At 37.4% G+C, this 19855-nt stretch overlaps 1 protein-coding gene across 1 annotated transcript in view; it reads right to left on the reverse strand.

Annotated features, from left to right (window-relative positions):
• Window positions 1-19855, reverse strand: part of TMTC2 (transmembrane O-mannosyltransferase targeting cadherins 2) — an 852682-nt gene that overhangs the window by 45257 nt on the left and 787570 nt on the right. The window contains exon 14 of the transcript XR_009565442.1: window positions 14929-14994. The gene's annotated coding sequence lies outside the window, so the exon portion shown is untranslated. The remainder of the gene's footprint in view (window positions 1-14928; window positions 14995-19855) is intronic.

Below are 19855 nucleotides of genomic sequence, written 5' to 3' on the forward strand. Positions count from 1 at the left end.
TGCCCAGGAGTGGGACTGCAGGATCATATGATAGCTCTATTTTTAGATTTTTAAGGAAGCTCCATACTGTTCTCCACAATGGTTGTACCAATTTACATTCCCACCAACAATTTAGGAGGGTTCCCTTTTCTCCACACCCTCTCCAACATTTACTATTCACAGAGTTTTTGATGATGGCCATTCTGATCTGGGCACACACCCAGACAAAACTGTAATTTGAAAAGATACATGCAACCCTATGTTCACAGAAGCACTATTTACAGTACCCAAGGCATGGAAGCAACCTAAATGTCCATTGACATATTAATGGATAAAGAAGATGTGGTATATATGTACACTGTAATATTACTCAGCCATTAAATATAATGAAATAATGCCATTTGCAGCAACATGGATGGACCTAGAGACCATCATACTAAGCGAAATAAGCCAGAAAGAGAAAGACAAATACCATATGATATCACGTATAAGTGGAATCTAAAATACGATACAAATGAACATATCTATGAAACAAAAACAGACTCACAGAAATAGAGAATAGACTTGTGGTTGCCAAGGGTGGGGGAGGGATGGATTGGGAGTTTGGGATTAGCAGATGCAAAATATTATATGTAAGATGGATAAACAACAAGGGTCTACTGTACAACACAGGGAACTATATTCAATATCCTGTGATAAACCATAAGGGAAAAGAATATGAAAAAGTATATATGTATAACCAAGTCATTTTGCAGTACAGCAAAAATTAACACAACATTGTAAATCAGCTATACGTCAATAAAATTAAAAAATAAAATAAAAAGGCTTATTCCTCTCACATAACTAGAAATCCAGAGACAACCACTCCAGGGGTTTTGCAATGGTTTAACACCACCTTCAAGAAGCTGGCTTGTTTCTATGTTTCTACTCTGAATCTACCAGTGTGTTGGATTTCATGTTCACACTTGCTTCTTGATGGTTGTAAGATGGCACTGCCCCTCTGTCTCATATCCACATTCTACACAGAACAAAAGAGAAAGAGGCACTTTCAATATAAGAAAAGGAAAATATGTTTTTCAAAAAGTCTAAGATACACTTCATTGACCAAAATCATCATATGACTATACCTGAAAGAAAGGAAAGCACTGTATTTTGATCTCAGCACATTGCTACTCAAAGCCACTTCTATTATTAAGGAAAAGCGTAGGCAGTGCTAATGGTAGGCAATTCATAATCTCCAGAAAAAGTAAAAGAAGTTTGTTCTAACAATTACCAGAAGAGGCAGCCCTTGTGAAGTATATTGAAAAGGAGTAGCCCAAAAGACCGTGAGAATCTTAGAATTATGACATATAATTCAAACAAATAGGGAGTGAGCAGCAGTATATATGTGTGTGGAGTTCATGTACAAGAGAACTGATGAAAACGTATGTTGAAAATGCTCTGAAAATAGTAACTTGTTGTCTTGATTGCTCTATTTAATTTGCACATGAACTTCATGAACTTTGCTTTGAAAAACTGCTCTTTTATCTCTATCTTTTGAAATCCTGCATATTTTCCAGATTCTGCTCTACTTGTTTCTCTGTCTTCTATGATGATCTTTACTTCTTTAATGTCTTAGTGAACTAAATATATTTAATCAAAATTTTCCCATTTTGGTTAATGATTTCTTTGTCACTAACCCTCATTAACCAAAATGGGAGAATTGGAGGTAGAGCTGCTTGAAGAGAGAGATTCAACAAGTATTCATCACCTACCCAGGATGACCAAAACAGTGTGTTAATTGTCTTTATGTGTTCTTATGCTTAAGACCTAACTTTTCTTTGAACATGAGCAATTTGTATACCATTTTATCATGCCCTAAGGATACCAAGATGAATAAGTTACACAGTCAACTACTATCAATAGAATTTCAATCCACTTAAAAAAGGGATACCGTGTATTTATGATGATGGCCACCTTATGTGTAGCAACAGCCATTTGCTTTACAATGTACACGTTTAGTCTCTCTTCTTGCAATGTGAAATATAGGATTTCTGTCTCCATTTAATGGACAAAGAAACAGGGCTAGAATTAACTATCCAAGATGTTGAGTAATGGTATGAAGATTTGGAGCCAGAGCTATCGGAGCTCAACCCACATTCTTTCACTATGCCATATCCCTTTTAGTCACAATGCGAATCTGTGTATTTTCCAGAGGAAGAGATGGTATTCAGTTGGATGTGTCAGGAAGGAGTTAAGGAATTAAGAAAATGTTTGTGACTTACCACAGCCATATTTACGCTTGCCTTTGTATTATTCTATTTAACATATTTAAACAATCCATATACTAAATTTTAAAGAAACCTTGGAGATTGCCTACTTGTGGCTACTTAAAATTTTCTGTCAAGACATTGGGACATCAAAGGATTGTGAGAAGGTAAACCCAGGACCCACCACAAGTATCAAACTTTTTTCAAGTCAATCTTTGATCTTAAAACTGTATATAATCTTTCATTTTACTCCATAATATGACTATTTCTATAAGTACAGAATTTTTATTTCAAAACATAAACATATATCCAGCATTATGCTTCACCTTGGTATCTCATATGCCTTGCTAGCTCCCCCTTAATCCAAGAGTTAGATTTTCCATAATTGGAAGAAAACTCAGTTGGGTTACCAGTCAGAGAGCCTTGCAAAGTTCAAGGTATTAGAATTCGATTCCAGTTCAAATGCACTTATCTGTGAGTGACCAAGAGTCCATTGTTATCATCTGAGTTTAGGTTGTATTAATAATTAAAATAATTTTAATTGGGAAGCGAACAAAGGTTCCTCAGAAAATTATCCATGCAATTTAGATAATATGAATTATAAAAACTGAGTTGAAGTGTGAATGAAACGCTTATCTGTGATATTTTAATCTCTTTCTGTGTAGGGCAGGAAACACCACATACTTGTATTTTATCCTCTCTTAACACTCCTTTAAAAAAACTCTCATCCTAAATGGAAAAAAAAGAAAAAGTTCTCAGCCAAAAGGAGTTTATTTTGTTTCTGTCTGAGTTTTGAGGGAGATGTCTAGTGGTGTTTATTGTTTCTAAAATTTTTGGCAGGACAAAGAAAAACATTTTTGCTTATAAAAACCATAGGGGAAATTTAAATTAATAAAAAGAGAATGAGAGCAAGTTTAGGCCATTCCTTTGAAGCTGGCTAGGCAATTCAAAGTCACAGGGTAGGGCATCAAAGAACCACTGCCTAGAAAGGCCTCTCTCCACCAAATCAAGCTTAAATATATTTGGAATAAATTGTATATCCAATACAACAAGCTTAAAATATTTTATTTCATATTGGCTGGGGTTAGAGTTATTGTCCTTTTCATTACTTCAACGTCATTTCTCTTTGTGTCTTTTTCCTCCCTGGTTGCCCTAGTTGATCTTTTCCAAGTCCCTTGAACATAAATATATCCTTCTCCAAGTATCTTCCCTCTCATCTCTACTACCTCTGCCTTCTGATATTTTTTGCCACTGATTTAACTCAAAAATGATATGTACGCATTATCATATACACAACGCCCCACATCTTTGTCTTGGTAAATTTGAAACAGAATTCAAACCAAAAAAAGCAGGCAGAAAAACAACATATTTTTTAGCTTTAAAAGATAACGTGTTCGAGAGGAGTTGCGGAAGATGGCGGAAGAGTAAGACGCAGAGATCACCTTCCTCCCCCACAGATAACATCAGAAATACTCCTGATTTATCCCCCACAGATAACATCAGAAATACTCCTGATTTCCAGGAGTGGAACTGCTCCTATAAAACACCCACTGAACGTTCGCAGAAGACCTCAGATCTCCCAAAAGGCAAGAAACTCCCCATGTACCTGGGTAGGGCAAAAGAAAAAACAGAGACAAAAGAATAGGGATGGGACCTGCACCAGTGGGAGGGAGCTGTGAAGGAGGAAAAGTTTCCACACACTAGGAAGCCCCTTCGCGGGCGGAGCCTGCGGGTGGCGGAGGGGGGCAGCTTCGGAGCCACGGAGAAGAGCGCAGCAACAGGGGTGCAGAGGACAAAGCGGAGAGATTCCCGCACAGAGGATCGGTGCCGACCAGCACACACCAGCTTGAGAGGCTTGTCTGCTCACCCACCGGGGCGGGCGGGGCTGGGAGCTGAGGCTCAGGCTTCGGTCGGAGCGCAGGGAGAGGACTGGGGTTGGCGGCGTGAACACAGCACTAGAAGGGGGCTAGTGCTCCACGGCTAGCCGGGAGGGAGTCCGGGGAAAGTCTAGACCTGCCGAAGAGGCAAGAGAATTTTTCTTCCCTCTTTTGTTTCCTGGTGCGCCAGGAGAGGGGATTAAGAGCGCTGCTTAAAGAAGCTCCAGAGACGGGCGTGAGCCGCGGCTAAAAGCACGGACCCCAGAGACAGGCATGAGACACTAAGGCTGCTGCTGCCACCACCAAGAAACCTGTGTGCAAGCGCAGGTCACTATCCCCAACTCCCCTCCCGGGAAGCCTGTGCAGCCCGCCATTGCCAGGGTCCCATGATCCAGGAACAACTTACCCGGGAGAACGCACGGCACACCGCAGGGTGGTGCAACGTCACACCAGCCTCTGCCACCGCAGGCTCGACCCACATCCATACCCCTGCCTCCCCCTGGCCTGAGTGAGCCAGAGCCCCCGAATCATCGGCTCCTTTAACCCCTTCCTGCCTGAGGGACGAACAGACGCCCTCAGGTGACTTACACACAGAGGCGGGGCAAATCCACAGCTGAACCCCAGGAGCCGTGCGAACAAAGAAGAGAAAGGGAAATTTCTCCCAGCAGCCTCAGGAGCAGCGGATTAAATCTCCACAAACAACTCGATGTACCCTGCCTCTGTGGAATACCTGAATAGAAAAGAAATCATCCCAAACTGAGGAGGTGGACGTTGGGAGCAAGATATATTATTTTTTCCCCTTTCCCTCCTTTTGCGAGGGTGTATGTGTATGCTTCTGTGTGAGATTTTGTCTGTATAGCTTTGCTTTCACCATTTGTCCTAGGGTTCTGTCCATCTGTTTTTGTTTTTTTTCTTAATATTTTTATTTTAATAATTTTATTTTACCTTACTTTATTTTATCCTCTTTCTTCCTTCCTTCCTTCCTTTCTTCCCTTCCTTCCTCTCTCTCTCTCTCTCTCCCTCCCTCCCTCCCCCCACCCTCTCTCTTTCTTTCTTTCTTTCTTCTACCTTTTATTCTGAGCCATGTGGATTAAAGGCTCTTGATGCTCCAGCCAGGACTCAGTGCTGTGCCACTGAGGTGGGAGAGCCAACTACAGGACACTGGTCCACAAGAGTCCTCCCACCTCCACGTGATATCAAATGGCGAAAATCTCCCAGAGATCTCCATCTCAACACCAAGACCCCGCTACAGTGCTGGACACCCTATGCCAAACAACTAGCAAGACAGGAACACAACCCCACCCATTAGCAGAGAGGCTGCCTAAAATCAAAATAAGGCCAGACACCCCAAAACACACCACCAGACGTGGACCTGCCCACCAGAAAGACAAGATCCAGCCTCATCCACCAGAACACAGGCACCAGTCCCCTCCACCAGGAAGCCTACACAACCCACTGAACCAACCTTAGCCACTGGGGACAGACACCAAAAATAATAGGAACTACGAATCTGAAGCCTGCAAAAAGGAGACACCAAACACAGTAAGATAAGCAAAATGAGAAGACAGAAAAACACACAGCAGAAAAGGAGCAAGGTGAAAACCCATCAGACCTAACAAATGAAGAGGAAATAGGCAGTCTACCTGAAAAAAATTCAGAATGATAGTAAAGATGATCCAAAATCTTGGAAATAGAATAGAGAAAACGGAAGAAACATTTAACAAGGACCTAGAAGATCTAAAGATGAAACAAACAATGATGAACAACACAATAAATGAAATTAAAAATACTCTACAAGGGATCAATAGCAGAATAACTGAGGAAAAAGAACGGATAAGTGATCTGGAAGATAAAATAGTGGAAATAACTACTGCAGAGCAGAAAAAGAAAGAATGAAAAGAACTGAGGACGGTCTCAGAGACCTCTGGGACAACATTAAACGCACCAACATTCGAATTATAACAGTCCCAGAAGAAGAAGAGAAAAAGAAAGGGACTGAGAAAATATTTGAAGAGATTATAGTTGAAAACTTCCCTAATATGGGAAAGGAAATAGTTAATCAAGTCCAGGAAGCACACAGAGTCCCATACAGGATAAATCCAAGGAGAAACACATGAAGACACATATTAATCAAACTATCAAAAATTAAACACAAAGAAAACATATTAAAAGTAGCAAGGGAAAACAAAAAATAACACACAAGGGAATCCCCATAAGATTAACAGCTGAACTTTCAGCAGAAACTCTGCAAGCCAGAAGGGAGAGGCAGGACATATTTAAAGTGATGAAGGAGAAAAACCTACAACCAAGATTACATTACCCAGCAAGGATCTCATTCAGATTTGATGGACAAATTAAATCCTTTACAGACAAGCAAAAGCTGAGAGAGTTCAGCACCACCAAACCAGCATTACAACAAATGCTAAAGGAAATTCTCTAGGCAAGAAACACAAGAGAAGGAAAAGACCTACAATAACAAACCCAAAACAATTAAGAAAATGAGAATAGGAACATACATATTGATAACTACCTTAAATGTAAATGGATTAAATGCTCCCACCAAAAGACACAGACTGGCTGAATGGATACAAAAACAAGACCCATATATATGCTGTCTACAAGAGACACACTTCAGACCAAGGGACACATACAGACTGAAAGTGAGGGGATGGAAAAAGATATTCCATGCAAATGGAAATCAAAAGAAACCTGGAGTAGCAATTCTCATATCAGACAAAATAGACTGTAAAATAAAGACTATTAGAAGAGACAAAGAAGGACACTACATAATGATCAAGGGATTGATCCAGAAGAAGATATAACAATTGTAAATATTTATGCACCCAACATAGGAGCACCTCAGTACATAAGGCAAATACTAACAGCCATAAAAGGGGAAATCGACAGTAACACAATCATAGAAGGGGACTTTAATACCCACTTTCACCAATGACAGATCATCCAAAATGAAAATAAATAAGGAAACACAAGCGTTAAATGATACATTAAACAAGATGGACTTAATTGATATTTATAGGACATTCCATCCAAAAACAACAGAATACACATTTTTCTCAAGTGCTCATGGAACATTCTCCAGGATAGGTCATATCTTGGGTCACAAATCAAGCCTTGGTAAATTTAAGAAAATTGAAACCGTATCAAGTATCTTTTCCGACCACAACACTATGAGACTAGATATCAATTACAGGAAAAGATCTGTAAAAAATACAAACACATGGAGGCTAAACAATACACTACTTAATAATCAAATGATCACTGAAGAAATCAAAGAGGAAATTAAAAAATACCTGGAAACAAAAGACAATGGAGACATGACGACCCAAAAGCTATGGGATGCAGCAAAACAGTTCTAAGAGGGAAGTTTATACCAATACAATCATACTTTAAGAAACAGGAAACATCTCAAATAAACAACCTAACCTTGAACCTAAAGCAATTAGAGAAAGAAGAACAAAAAACCCCGCAAAGTTAGCGGAAGGAAAGAAATCATAAAGATCAGATCAGAAATAAATGAAAAAGAAATGAAGGAAACGATAGTAAAGATCAATAAAACTAAAAGCTGGCTCCTTGAGAAGATAAACAAAATTGATAAACCATTAGCCAGACTCATCAAGAAAAAAAGGGAGAAGACTCAAATCAATAGAATTAGAAATGAAAAAGGAGAAGTAACAAGTGACACTGCAGAAATACAAAAGATCATGAGGGATTACTACAAGCAACTCTATGCCAATAAAATGAACAACCTGGAAGAAATGGACAAATTCTTAGAAATGCACAACCTGCCGAGACTGAACCACAATGAAATAGAAAATACGAACAGACCAATCACAAGCACTGAAATTGAAACTGTGATTAAAAATCGTCCAACAAACAAAAGCCCAGGGCTAGATGGCTTCACAGGCGAATTCTATCAAACATTTGGAGAAGAGCTAACACCTATACTTCTCAAAGTCTTCCAAAATATAGCAGAGGGAGGAACACTCCCAAACTCATTCTACGAGGCCACCATCACCCTGATACCAAAACCAGACAAAGATGTCACAAAAAAAAGAAAACAACAGGCCAATATCACTGATGAACATAGATACAAAAATCCTCAACAAAATACTAGCAAACAGAATCCAACAGCACATTAAAAGGATCATACGCCATGATCAAGTGGGGTTTATTCCAGGAATGCAAGGATTCTTCAATATATGCAAATCAATCAATGTGATACACCATATTAACAAACTGAAGGAGAGAAACCATATGATCATTTCAGTAGATGCAGAGAAAGCTTTTGACAAAATTCAACACCGATTTATGATAAAAACCCTGCAGAAAGTAGGCATAGAGGGAACTTTCCTCAACATAATAAAGGCCATATATGACATACCCACAGCCAACATCGTCCTCAATGGTGAAAAACTGAAACCATTTCCAGTAAGATCAGGAACAAGACAAGGTTGCCCACTCTCACCACTATTATTCAACATAATTTTGGCAGTCTTACCCACAGCAATCAGAGAAGAAAAGGAAATAAAAGGAATCCAAATTGGAAAAGAAGAAGTAAAGCTGTCACTGTTTGCAGATAACAGGATACTCTACATAGAGAGTCCTAAAGATGCTACCAGAAAACTACTAGAGCTAATCAATGAATTTGGTAAAATACCAGGACACAAAATTAATGCACAGAAATCTCTGGCATTCCTATACACTAATGATGAAAAATATGAAAGTGAAATTAAGAAAACACTCCATTTACCACTGCAACAAAAAGAATAAAATATCTAGGAATAAACCTACCAAAGGAGACAAAATACCTGTATGCAGAAAATTATAGGACACTGATAAAAGAAATTAAAGATGATACAAATAGATGGAGAGATATACCATGTTCTTGGATTGGAAGAATCAACATTGGAAAAATGACTCTACTACCGAAAACAATCTACCGATTCAATGCAATCCTTACCAAACCACCACTAGCATTTTTCACAGAACCAGAACAAAAAATTTCACAATTTGCATGGAAACACAAAAGACCCCGAATAGCCAAAGCAATCTTGAGAACAAAAAATGGAGCTGGAGGAATCAGGCTCCCTGACTTCAGACTATACTACAAAGCTACAGTAATCAAGACAGTATGATACTGGCACAAAAACAGAAATATAGATCAATGGAACAGGATAGAAATCCCAGAGATAAACCCACGCACATATGGTCACCTTATCTTTGATAAAGGAGGCAAGAATATACAGAAAAGACAGCCTCTTCAATAAGTGGTGCTGGGAAAACTGGACAGGTCCATGTAAAAGTATGAAATTAGAACACTCCCTAACACCATACACAAAAATAAACTCAAAATGGATTAAATACCTAAATATAAGGCCAGACACTATCAAACTCTTAGAGGAAAACATAGGCAGAACACTCTATGACATAAATCACAGCAAGATCCTTTTTGACCCACCTCCTAGAGAAATGGAAATAAGAAGAAAAATAAACAAATGGAACATAATGAAACTTAAAAGCTTTTGCACAGCAAAGGAAACCATAAACAAGACCAAAAGACAACCCTCAGAATGGGAGAAAATATTTGCAAATGAAGCAACTGACAAAGGATTAATCTCCAAGATTTTCAAGCAGCTCATGTAGCTCAATAACAAAAAAACAAACAACCCAATCCAAAAATGGGCAGACGTAAACAGACATTTCTCCAAAGAAGATATACAGATTGCCAACAAACACATGAAAAAATGCTCAACATCATTAATCATTAGAGAAATGCAAATCAAAACTACAATGAGGGTTTCCCTGGTTGCGCAGTGGTTGAGAGTCCGCCTGCCGATGCAGGGGATATGGGTTTGTGCCCCGGTCTGGGAAGATCCCACGTGCCGCGGAGCGCCTGGGCCCGTGAGCCATGGCCGGTGAGCCTGCGCGTCCGGAGCCTGTGTTCCGCAACGGGAGAGGCCACAACAGTGAGAGGCCCGCGTACCGCAAAAAAAAAAAAGAAAAAAAAAATACAATGAGATATCATCTCAAACCAGTTAGAATGGCCATCATCAAAAAATCTAGAAACAATAAATGCTGGAGAGGGTGTGGAGCAAAGGGAACCCTCTTGCACTGCTGAGGAGTTGTAAATTTGTACAGCAACTATGGAGAACAGTATGGAGTTTCCTTAAAAAACTAAAAATAGAACTACCATACAACCCAGCAATCCCACTACTGGGCATATACCCTGAGAAAACCATAATTCAAAAAGACTCATGTACCACAATGTTCATTGCAGCTTTATTTACAGTAGCCAGGACGTGGAAGCAACCTAAGTGTCCATCATCGGATGAATGGATAAAGAAGATGTGGCACATATATACAATGGAATATTACTCAGCCATAAAAAGAAAAGAAATTGAGATATTTGTAGTGAGGCGGATGGACCTAGAGTCTATCATACAGAGTGAGGTAAGTCAGAAAGAGAAAAACAAATACCATATGCTAACACATATATATGGAATCTAAGAAAAAAAAAAAGTCATGAAGAACCTATGGGGTAAGATGGGAATAAAGACACAGACCCACTAGAGAATGGACTTGAGGATATGGGGAGGGGAAGGGTAAGCTGTGACAAAGTGAGAGAGTGGCATGGACATATATACACCAAACGTAACGTTTACCAAACGTAAAATAGATAGCTAGTGGGAAGCAGCCGCATAGCACAGGGAGATCAGCTCTGTGGTTTGTGACCACTTAGAGGGCTGGGATAGGGAGGGTGGGAGGGAGGGAGATGCAAGAGGGAAGAGATATGGGAACATATGTTTATGTATAACTGATTCACTTTGTTATACAGCAGAAACTAACACACCATTGTAAAGCAATTATACTCCAATAAAGATGTTAAAAAAACAATAAAGATAATGTGTTCAAGAAAACTTAATCTGTAAATCTGTGTTCTTTAAACCTAATCCACTGGCATTTTATATTAAATGTGTCAAATTGCACAATGAAAATTATAACAGATAAAGAACTTTTGACCTTCTCTTCAGGTTCTAAGTCCCCTAATAGAGGGATTTGACATGAAGAGGTCAGAGAAAAATTCCTAGAGGAAGTGATATGTAAACTCAGAGTTGTAGGATGAATAGAAAATATCTAGTTAAGAGTGGAAAAAGGAGTGTTCAAAGCAAAAGGAGCAATATATGCGAATAGTGAGTATGAAGGACGGGAAGAAAGCCAATTGGGCTGCATGAGAGGAAGTAGAGGAAGGCTGGTACAAGATGAAGCTAGAGCAGGAGGTAGAGGTTGCATGACACAGGGTGCTGAAGGCCATGGTAAGAATTCTACCCTTTATCCTGAAAGCAGTATGTATCATTAAAGGGTAGCAAGCAGAGGGGGGAACATGATCAGAAACGTATTTGGACAGATCACTCTGCAATACAGTATGGAGAATGGATTAAAGGAAAGTTTAGAGAAGTTTGGGGAAATCAGCTTGTGGGCTATTGAGAATCCCACGATTGCAATAAGTACAGAAGGGAATGTTGTGTTGGCCATGCACATGAAAAAAAAAAATCTGAGATATATTTAGGAAATGTGACTGACAGGACCTAGTGATGCTTTAGATATGGAAGGTGAGGAAGAATGCTGTGTCCAAGATGACAACTGTTATTTGCTTGTAAAAATAAAAGGATTGAAGTGTCATTCATGGAGATCAGGAAAGCTGAGAAAGGAATAGAACTGAGGGAGAATATTATGAGTTTATTATTTTTTATATCCTATATCTGAGGTGATTTTGAGATTGCCAAAAAGGGGTATCAGAGAAGGGGCCTGGGTAAGTGCATCTGTTCTCTCTGTATAGCTAATAATAATTGAAGTCATAAAGGTGAATGAAAACATAAGAGGTGAAAACAGGAGAAATTCTACCATTAAGCTTAAGGAACTTCAATATTTAATGGCCTATAGTGATGAGCCCAATAACAAGTACAGTGAGGTCGGAAGAAAATGAAACGGTGCTGTTGCAAGAAATTCAAAAGGTGAGAATTTCACAATGCAAGAAAGTAGAAGATAGAGCTGAATGTTATTGAGAAGCAGACTAAGAAGGGTATTAAAAATATTCTTTGGATTTAGAGACAGGAATGTGATTACTGATCTTCTCAGTAACTGTTTTGGTAGAGATGAGGTGCCTGATGCCAGATCAGTTTGAGGAGTAAGACAATAAATGAATGCAGCATCATACACACCTCGTTTGAGAACACTGTATTAGGATTTTCTTGCTCTATATTTTGGTGAAATGACACCAAAACTCATACCCATGTTAGAAACATGAGTATTAATCAAGATTCATACTTCTAATTTACTGTTCTACTCTGTTTGATTTGAAATCTGCAAAGTTTTGTCCTTAAAAACTTTTATGGCAAGCAGCATCTTAGACTAGAAGGAATGTTAGCCATGGATTTGAATCCCAAATCTATCAATTACTAGCTGTAAACCCTGAGTAAGCTACTTAACCTCTCTAAGCCCTTATTACCTCATCATAAAACATAACTAATAAAATCTCTCTCATAGAACTTCTTACAAATTAGAGAGATTACTATAAAGTGTTTATTAAAATGAGAGTCATTTTAAATACTAAAATTAGACATTTTTTACCCTTGTCTCCTTTTCCTTCCCCTATCAATACTTATGTTCGGGTTTTCATCAACTTTTGCCTGGTTTGCTTCACTTCTGTCCTAACTAGCCTCTCTTCAATTCTCTTCCAGACTGTTGCCAGGATGAACTTTCTAAAAGGCAAGCATGATCGTATTGCTGCCTTGCTCAAAGTCCTTCAATAGTTGCCCCTAGCTTCCAGAATAAAGTTCCAATTTATCAGATTATCATCCAGGGTCCATCATGTCGTGATGCTTGCCCTAAAATCCTAGCTCTGTTTCCTGCCTTTTGCCCATGTAAACACTTCCAATCAACACCACAGAACTTCTTGCTGTTCTCAAACAAATAGACTGTATTCCTCACATTATCACACAGATAGTTCCCACTGTTCAGAGAGCTCTTCTTCCTATTCCTTCTTCAAAACTAAACTGAATCTCCACTGTAAAGATTTTCTTCAATCTGACTGGTATGGATTTTCCCTATGCTCCAATAGCATCCTGTGCATTTTCCTCTCTTGTATATGGGTTAAAGCACAGACATTGGGTAGATTGCCTGGGTTCAGATATTGGCTCTGATATTAGTTGTGTGCCTGTAAGCTAATTATTTTACTCTCTCTGTGACCCACTTTTCTCATCTGTAAAATTAGGGACATATTAAAAGGGTTACCTTTTTGGATTGTAATAAGGAATAAATACATGTAAAGCATTTAACACTCAACTGTTAGATGTTAATATGGAGGTAGCATGACAGCTGTTAGCTGTTAACACAGAGGTCTTGATAGCCTACTATACTATGAGCTCCTTGGATCAAAGGCCTTCTATTGTTTGCTTTTATAATACCAATATGTCACAGTTGCTCTACTGTCTATTGCTGCTCAAGTAATACTGAATAATGAAGTAAGTAGATGTAATAAAGAATAAATTTCAGTACATTTCATCTGAGATCTGAAAGCACCTATATGAAACAAGGACTAATATGGACACTGAGAAAAATCTCTTCCTTTGTATTAATAAATTAAGGAAAAGTGCCTTTCTAACATGGCTGTATGCTTACATCCCATTATTTACTGTTTGCTGAAGAAATGAACTATTGTAAATACCAGAAATAAACATTCCTTGAAGAGAGATAATGGGAATTTGAATATGTCTTAATTGTAAATTTACTGTTGTTAACAGAATAAATAATCATTTCTTAAAGCATCATTATTCATATAAATTAGATATATATTCAATAAAAAATCTAGTTTCCATTTTTAAAAGATATATATAGTTAGTTAATATGTATTATATATAGTATTATTATTATTAAATTTTCTAGTGTGCTCACATGAAATATTCAGGTGTCAATTAAGCAGATTATGAATGGCCCAAAATGTGGTATACATTGTGGTCACTAAAAATATCAGTGTACTTACTTATATAAGAATAAATGGAATAAAAAATGGTTTGGTTTCCTAATTTATTTTATATAATCTGAACTGAGCTCAGCAGTTCAGAGCATATTCTCTAATTTCTAGTGAATCAATTTCAACAATCTGTCATTCTTCACAGTAAGGTCAATTCTCAGGAATCAGAATTACTTGTTTTACAGATTACAAGAATAATTTATGAGTGACCATCTTAGAAGATTTTGCTCTCACCAAACAAGACAAACTGATAAGTGGCCATGAGCTAACTTACCTGTGTGAAGCATAGTAAATACTTCTCAGTTCCTATTTTATAACAATGTCTTTTGTCATACTAGAAAATTTTGCAAAGGAAAAGTGCAGTTCCAAAGTTTTTAATTTAAGAAAACAGAATCATGATCCACAAAGCCAGAATAGCAACACAAACTTTTTTTATAATGGTCACTTATCAGTATAGAATCTAAGGCCATACATAACCTTTTGAAGATTCTTTTTCTCCAAATAACTTTTCTATTCTAAACCTACCTATGACCTGGTTGACATGGACCCTTGCTTCAAAATCATAATCCATTGAGGAGAGTTTTGATCTCCTTACCTTGCTCATGGCCAAGTCCTGGTGTTTTCCTTATTCTTCCCTTGAGTTCTTGAAACTTCTAGTCAATTTGATATTTTATCACTTGCTTCACGTACTATTGGTTGCTCTATACTCAACTTTCATATCTGACATGAAACATTACTCCCCCAATGACCAAAATTCCCAAATATGATTTACCTTGCTCCTTGGAACTGTGCCTGCTGTGGTCACTTATCCAGCAAGAAGCCTAGCAGAACTCCATCCCTGGGAATAAAGATAAGATAATTTTTAAAGGCAGGGAATAGAGAGTTTTGAGTATGCATACATTTCTAGACATAAAGTATATTAAATTACTTTTCCCCAAGTTTGAAACATACTGATTTAAGCATTAATACTGAAAGGCAAGTTTAGATTTTAATATTCACCTTAAGTAGCAAAATGCATGTTTTAAAAAATAACTTTGCAGGAGTTTGAAAAATTGAGAATTATTCTAATAGATATGATCTAAGACTACATAAATATGAAAAAACGTATTCCACATATTTATCCATTAAATGCAGAACTTGAGCAAAGGAAATATTAAGACTGAAAAATTAGATCAAAAAAGTTTTTAAAAAAGCATTCAAATCAACGTTTCATCTATGCTGAGCTGAGCAAGATAGACCTAGCCTTTTATGGGTACTTGTTTTCAAATTCTATTCCATAATTATCACCAAATGTTTTATATTCCTGAATAGGAAAAAATAAATAATCACACAAGTCACTTTAAAATATGTGTTCTTTACTAACCAGAAACAGAAGCTGTTTAAAGTAGAAGTATGGATATCAACAATATAAATAATTCTGCTCTAAAATATAAAATTACCCATATTTTATCATAACAGGCATAATGTGAAAAAATTTATCCTGACTTCATTTTTCACAATATCAATCTCTAAAACGATTTTATTAGTAATAAAAACATTAACTACACAATTCTATCTTGTATTTTTCTCCAAGAAAATGCTACAGTATCTTATTTTAATATTTTGAAATTTCTGAAGCATCTGTTGAATCTGGAAAATATGGTCTAAATATGGCAGGGACACATATAACTGTCTATAGTCAAAAAATGATAAGAACTCATAGGAAACATGGAGTGTGATATTTCAGCCATATTTTGTTTGAGCTATAATCATAATTATTAATATTAAGCATGATCATTGTTTCTTACTCAAAATCACCTTATGATTTTGACAGAATCATCAAAACCTTTTGGTTGTTTTCCTGAATTAGGTAGATTTTGACATCAGTAATATCAAGACCATAGCAACCAAAATGGATTGATTACCTGCTCATTTTTACAGGCAGAACCAGATTCCTTTTCAGAAACAATGTGTTCTTTAAATTTGGGTACTGGAACATATTTAAGGGACCTTGGGTATATTTTCATTTATTGCACTTTCCGTGTCAACTTCTTTCATAGTAAATACTGAATACAGTCAAAAGTTCACAAAATCAGATACGTAAAATACAACTTTGTTTATAACTGCAGTTACTGTTATTGAGATCCCAATTCCATGGATATCAAAAATATTTAACTCTACCAATTCATGGTAATTAAATTATTTCTGTTTTAAAAATGAGTCTCTCAGAATTCCACCACCCCCACACACCACCACCATCACCAAGCACACACAAACATACAGAGGTGTGGTTTGCCTTAATTTCTCACTGAGTCATCGAAATCCTAGGGTGGAGCTATATATCATCCCAGCATTAGAAGCGAGGCATCTGGTCCTCATGCCAGTTTCTGGCTTCTCTGGTCTACGTGGAAATGTAGTTTACATTTATCTGGCCCTCACTACTCTATTACCTTCACTGATCCAGTTCATGCCTCCATAACACTGTTTTAATTGTCAGAACCATATAATGCACATCGTCTTTGTTCCCAAACATAAGTTTTATTCTGGTACCTTGATCCTCCCAACAATTCTGAACCTTTGGTGGGGATTGGTTGCTCAGGAACATTGGTTATTGTCCCACACTACTCTGGGAGTTCATGACTTTATATAGTTGAACTCATACTGATGTGACTAAGAATCTCCTTCAATCACTGCTACACTAATCCTGGGTGAAATCTGGATAGTGGGTTTTCCCATAAAACTTGCTGATTTCTTTATTATACTGTGGGAAGCCAAGTAATTAGTCTTTTCTGGGGGTTTACTTCATCTCCTCCACTTTTGGGGGCTTGGTCCAAAACTCAGGGGATGGGCATTTCCCAGAGAAACATTGTTTCTAAGGTCTAGTCACATTCCTTTGTGATCTCTCTTGCCATAAGCTAATCAGTCTAAACCTCACTTTCCTACCCTAACATATCAATTCTTGGCTCAAATTCCATCAGGCACTGGCTCTTCATACTTAAATGGAAGCTTCTGGCAGTGAAAGAAAAATACACATTTCTACCTCAAGCACAAATTTCTTGCAATTAAAATCCAGTCTTTTCAAAACACTGTCTCCACCATAGGTTTTCAGACATTGAGAGATGAAGAATTTGACTCCTTGTTTTTTTTCCCTTTTGTTTTATTCTTATCATCTCTGTCCTGAAGATACAGTTTATAGCAACACTTCCTGCTGCCTCAGAGGCTAAGCCCATGAGAAAGGAATGGAAAAACTTGGTTTCAATATCAAAACTCTGCCCAGTGCACTTGCCACTGTCAAGGTAATTTAGACTAGACTCAAGAGCATGGATATTTAATGGCCCACTCACATGTGCTTTTTGCCTCTGTAGTTGTTCACAGGGTTCCCTCAAGTTCTTCCCTCAGGTTTGTATAGTCAAATCCAAGCTATTCTAAGCTCAAGTCAAATGCTGCCTCTTCCATGAAGCATCTCTAGTCAACAGAAATACTCAAGATGGTCTCTTCTTCACTAGAAATTATTATGGTGTCATATCTGTACCACTGTTGTGAAGTAGAAAACTTCAGACTTATATTGGAATACTCTTGTTATATGTTTTTTTCTTATATATTTCTTTAGTAATATTTTAAGTTCCCTAAAGGTAGTAATTGTGTCTGAGTCCTGTGTTTATCGCTAGCCATGATTGTATCTGAATGAGAGACTACATCAGTTTACTTCATAAATTGATCAAACCATTTAGCTTTCTCCAAGGCCTATTAAAATATACAGTATGTATTCTAATATTAAAATACATAATTATATGTTAGTTTCCTAGAGCTGCTGTAACAAGTACCACAAACTACATGGCTTAAAAGAACAGAAATTTGTTCTCTCAATAGTTCTGGAGACAAAGAAGGCCAAAATCAAGGTGTCAACAAGGCCATGCTTCCTCTGACACCTGTAAGGGTGAAATCCCTCCTTGCCTCCTAGTTTCTGGTGGTGGCCGTTAATCCATAGTGTTTCTGGGCTTGCAACTGCATTACTTCAATCTCTGCCTCTGTTGTCACATGGCTTTCTCCTTGTCTGTTTCTGTCTTCACATGGCTATCCTCCTTTTTGTGTGTGTCTTTGTCCAAATTTCCCTCTGAAGGACTCCAGTCGTCTGAATTAGGGCCCACCCTAATGACCTTATCTTAATTTGATTATATCTGCAAAGACCCTATTTTAAATAAGTCCACATTCCATAGAAACCATGGATTTGAACTTCAACATATCTTTCTGGGGAGATACAATTCAACCCATAACAACAGCTGGTGATGTTTGACACATAGTAAATATTTAAAATATATTTGAAGAATAAAAAACAGTTGGTTTAAAAATGAGGCGTTTCCATAATTTAACATACCTACTTTATATATGCCAGCTTATCAGCAACGTGTAGCAGCATGATCCTTGCATTAATAAAATGGTCCATTTGAATTTAAACAAGTCTCCCTCCATATTACTGCCTAGTAATTCACATTCCCCCTGAAAACGTCCTTCATTTTTATTTTAAAGCTTTTGATCTGAAATTGACTGCTACTGTGAATTTCCTGTTAAAGGCCCAAATCAAATCCATTTAATCAGTAATGGAATTGGGCCCATTAATCTATTTCACTACACATCACAGAGAAAAATCAAACTGAAAAGAAATAAAAAATGATGCTGTACAATATATTCACTTGCTTCTCTTAACCCAAGCCCTTGGTTCAGCTGTTCAATTTCATTGGAAATGACTAAAGATAATGGATATTTATCAGCCTTATATTGTGTCTAGATAGTTGTTGAAGCATCTCTATGAGATACACCACGGTACTGACATAAAAATATTAAAAACCTAGCTGTGAAAACTGAATAGCACTGCACCACATAAATGGTATTTGTGGTTACTGATAAGATATAAAAATTCAAGGGTGAGTAATATTGTGGATGAAATGATATCTGAGTGGTGATCTTAATTAAAATTCCTTAAAAGAAAAGAGTGAATGATTAAATATTATCACATTCCTACTGCAAAGTACTAAACTCCCACAATATTAAGTTGTTTCCAGTTGTATCACTTATATTTGGCATTATTTTAAAGTACCATTCAAAATAATTTAGGTGCTGGGAAAACTGGACAGCTACATGTAAAAGAAAGAAATTAGAACACTCCCTAACACCATACACAAAAATAAACTCAAAATGGATTAAAAACCTAAATGTAAGGCTAGACAATATAAACCTCTTGGAGGAAAACATAGGCAGAACACTCTTTGACATAAATCGCAGTAAGATCTTTTTTGACCCACTGCCTAGAGTAATGAAAATAAAAACAAAAATAAACAAATGGGACCTAATGACACTTAAAAGCTTTTGCACAGCAAAGGAAACCATAAACAAGACGAAAAGACAACCCTCAAAACGGGAGAAAATATTTGCAAACGAAGGAACTAACAAGGGATTAATCTCAAACAGCTCATGAAGCTTAATAACAAAAAACACAAACAACCCAATCCAAAAATGGGCAGAAGACCTAAACACACATTTCTCCGGAGAGGACATACAGATGGCCAAAAAGCACATGAAAAGATGCTCAACATCACTAAACATTAGAGAAATGCAAATCAAAACTACAATGAGGTATCACCTCACACCGGTCAGAATGGCCATCATCAAAAAATCTACAAACAATAAATGCTGGAGAGGGTGTGGAGAAAAGGGAACCCTCT

The sequence above is a fragment of the Globicephala melas genome, chromosome 10 (assembly GCF_963455315.2).
Source record: "Globicephala melas chromosome 10, mGloMel1.2, whole genome shotgun sequence".
Classification (NCBI taxonomy): Eukaryota; Metazoa; Chordata; class Mammalia; order Artiodactyla; family Delphinidae; genus Globicephala; species Globicephala melas.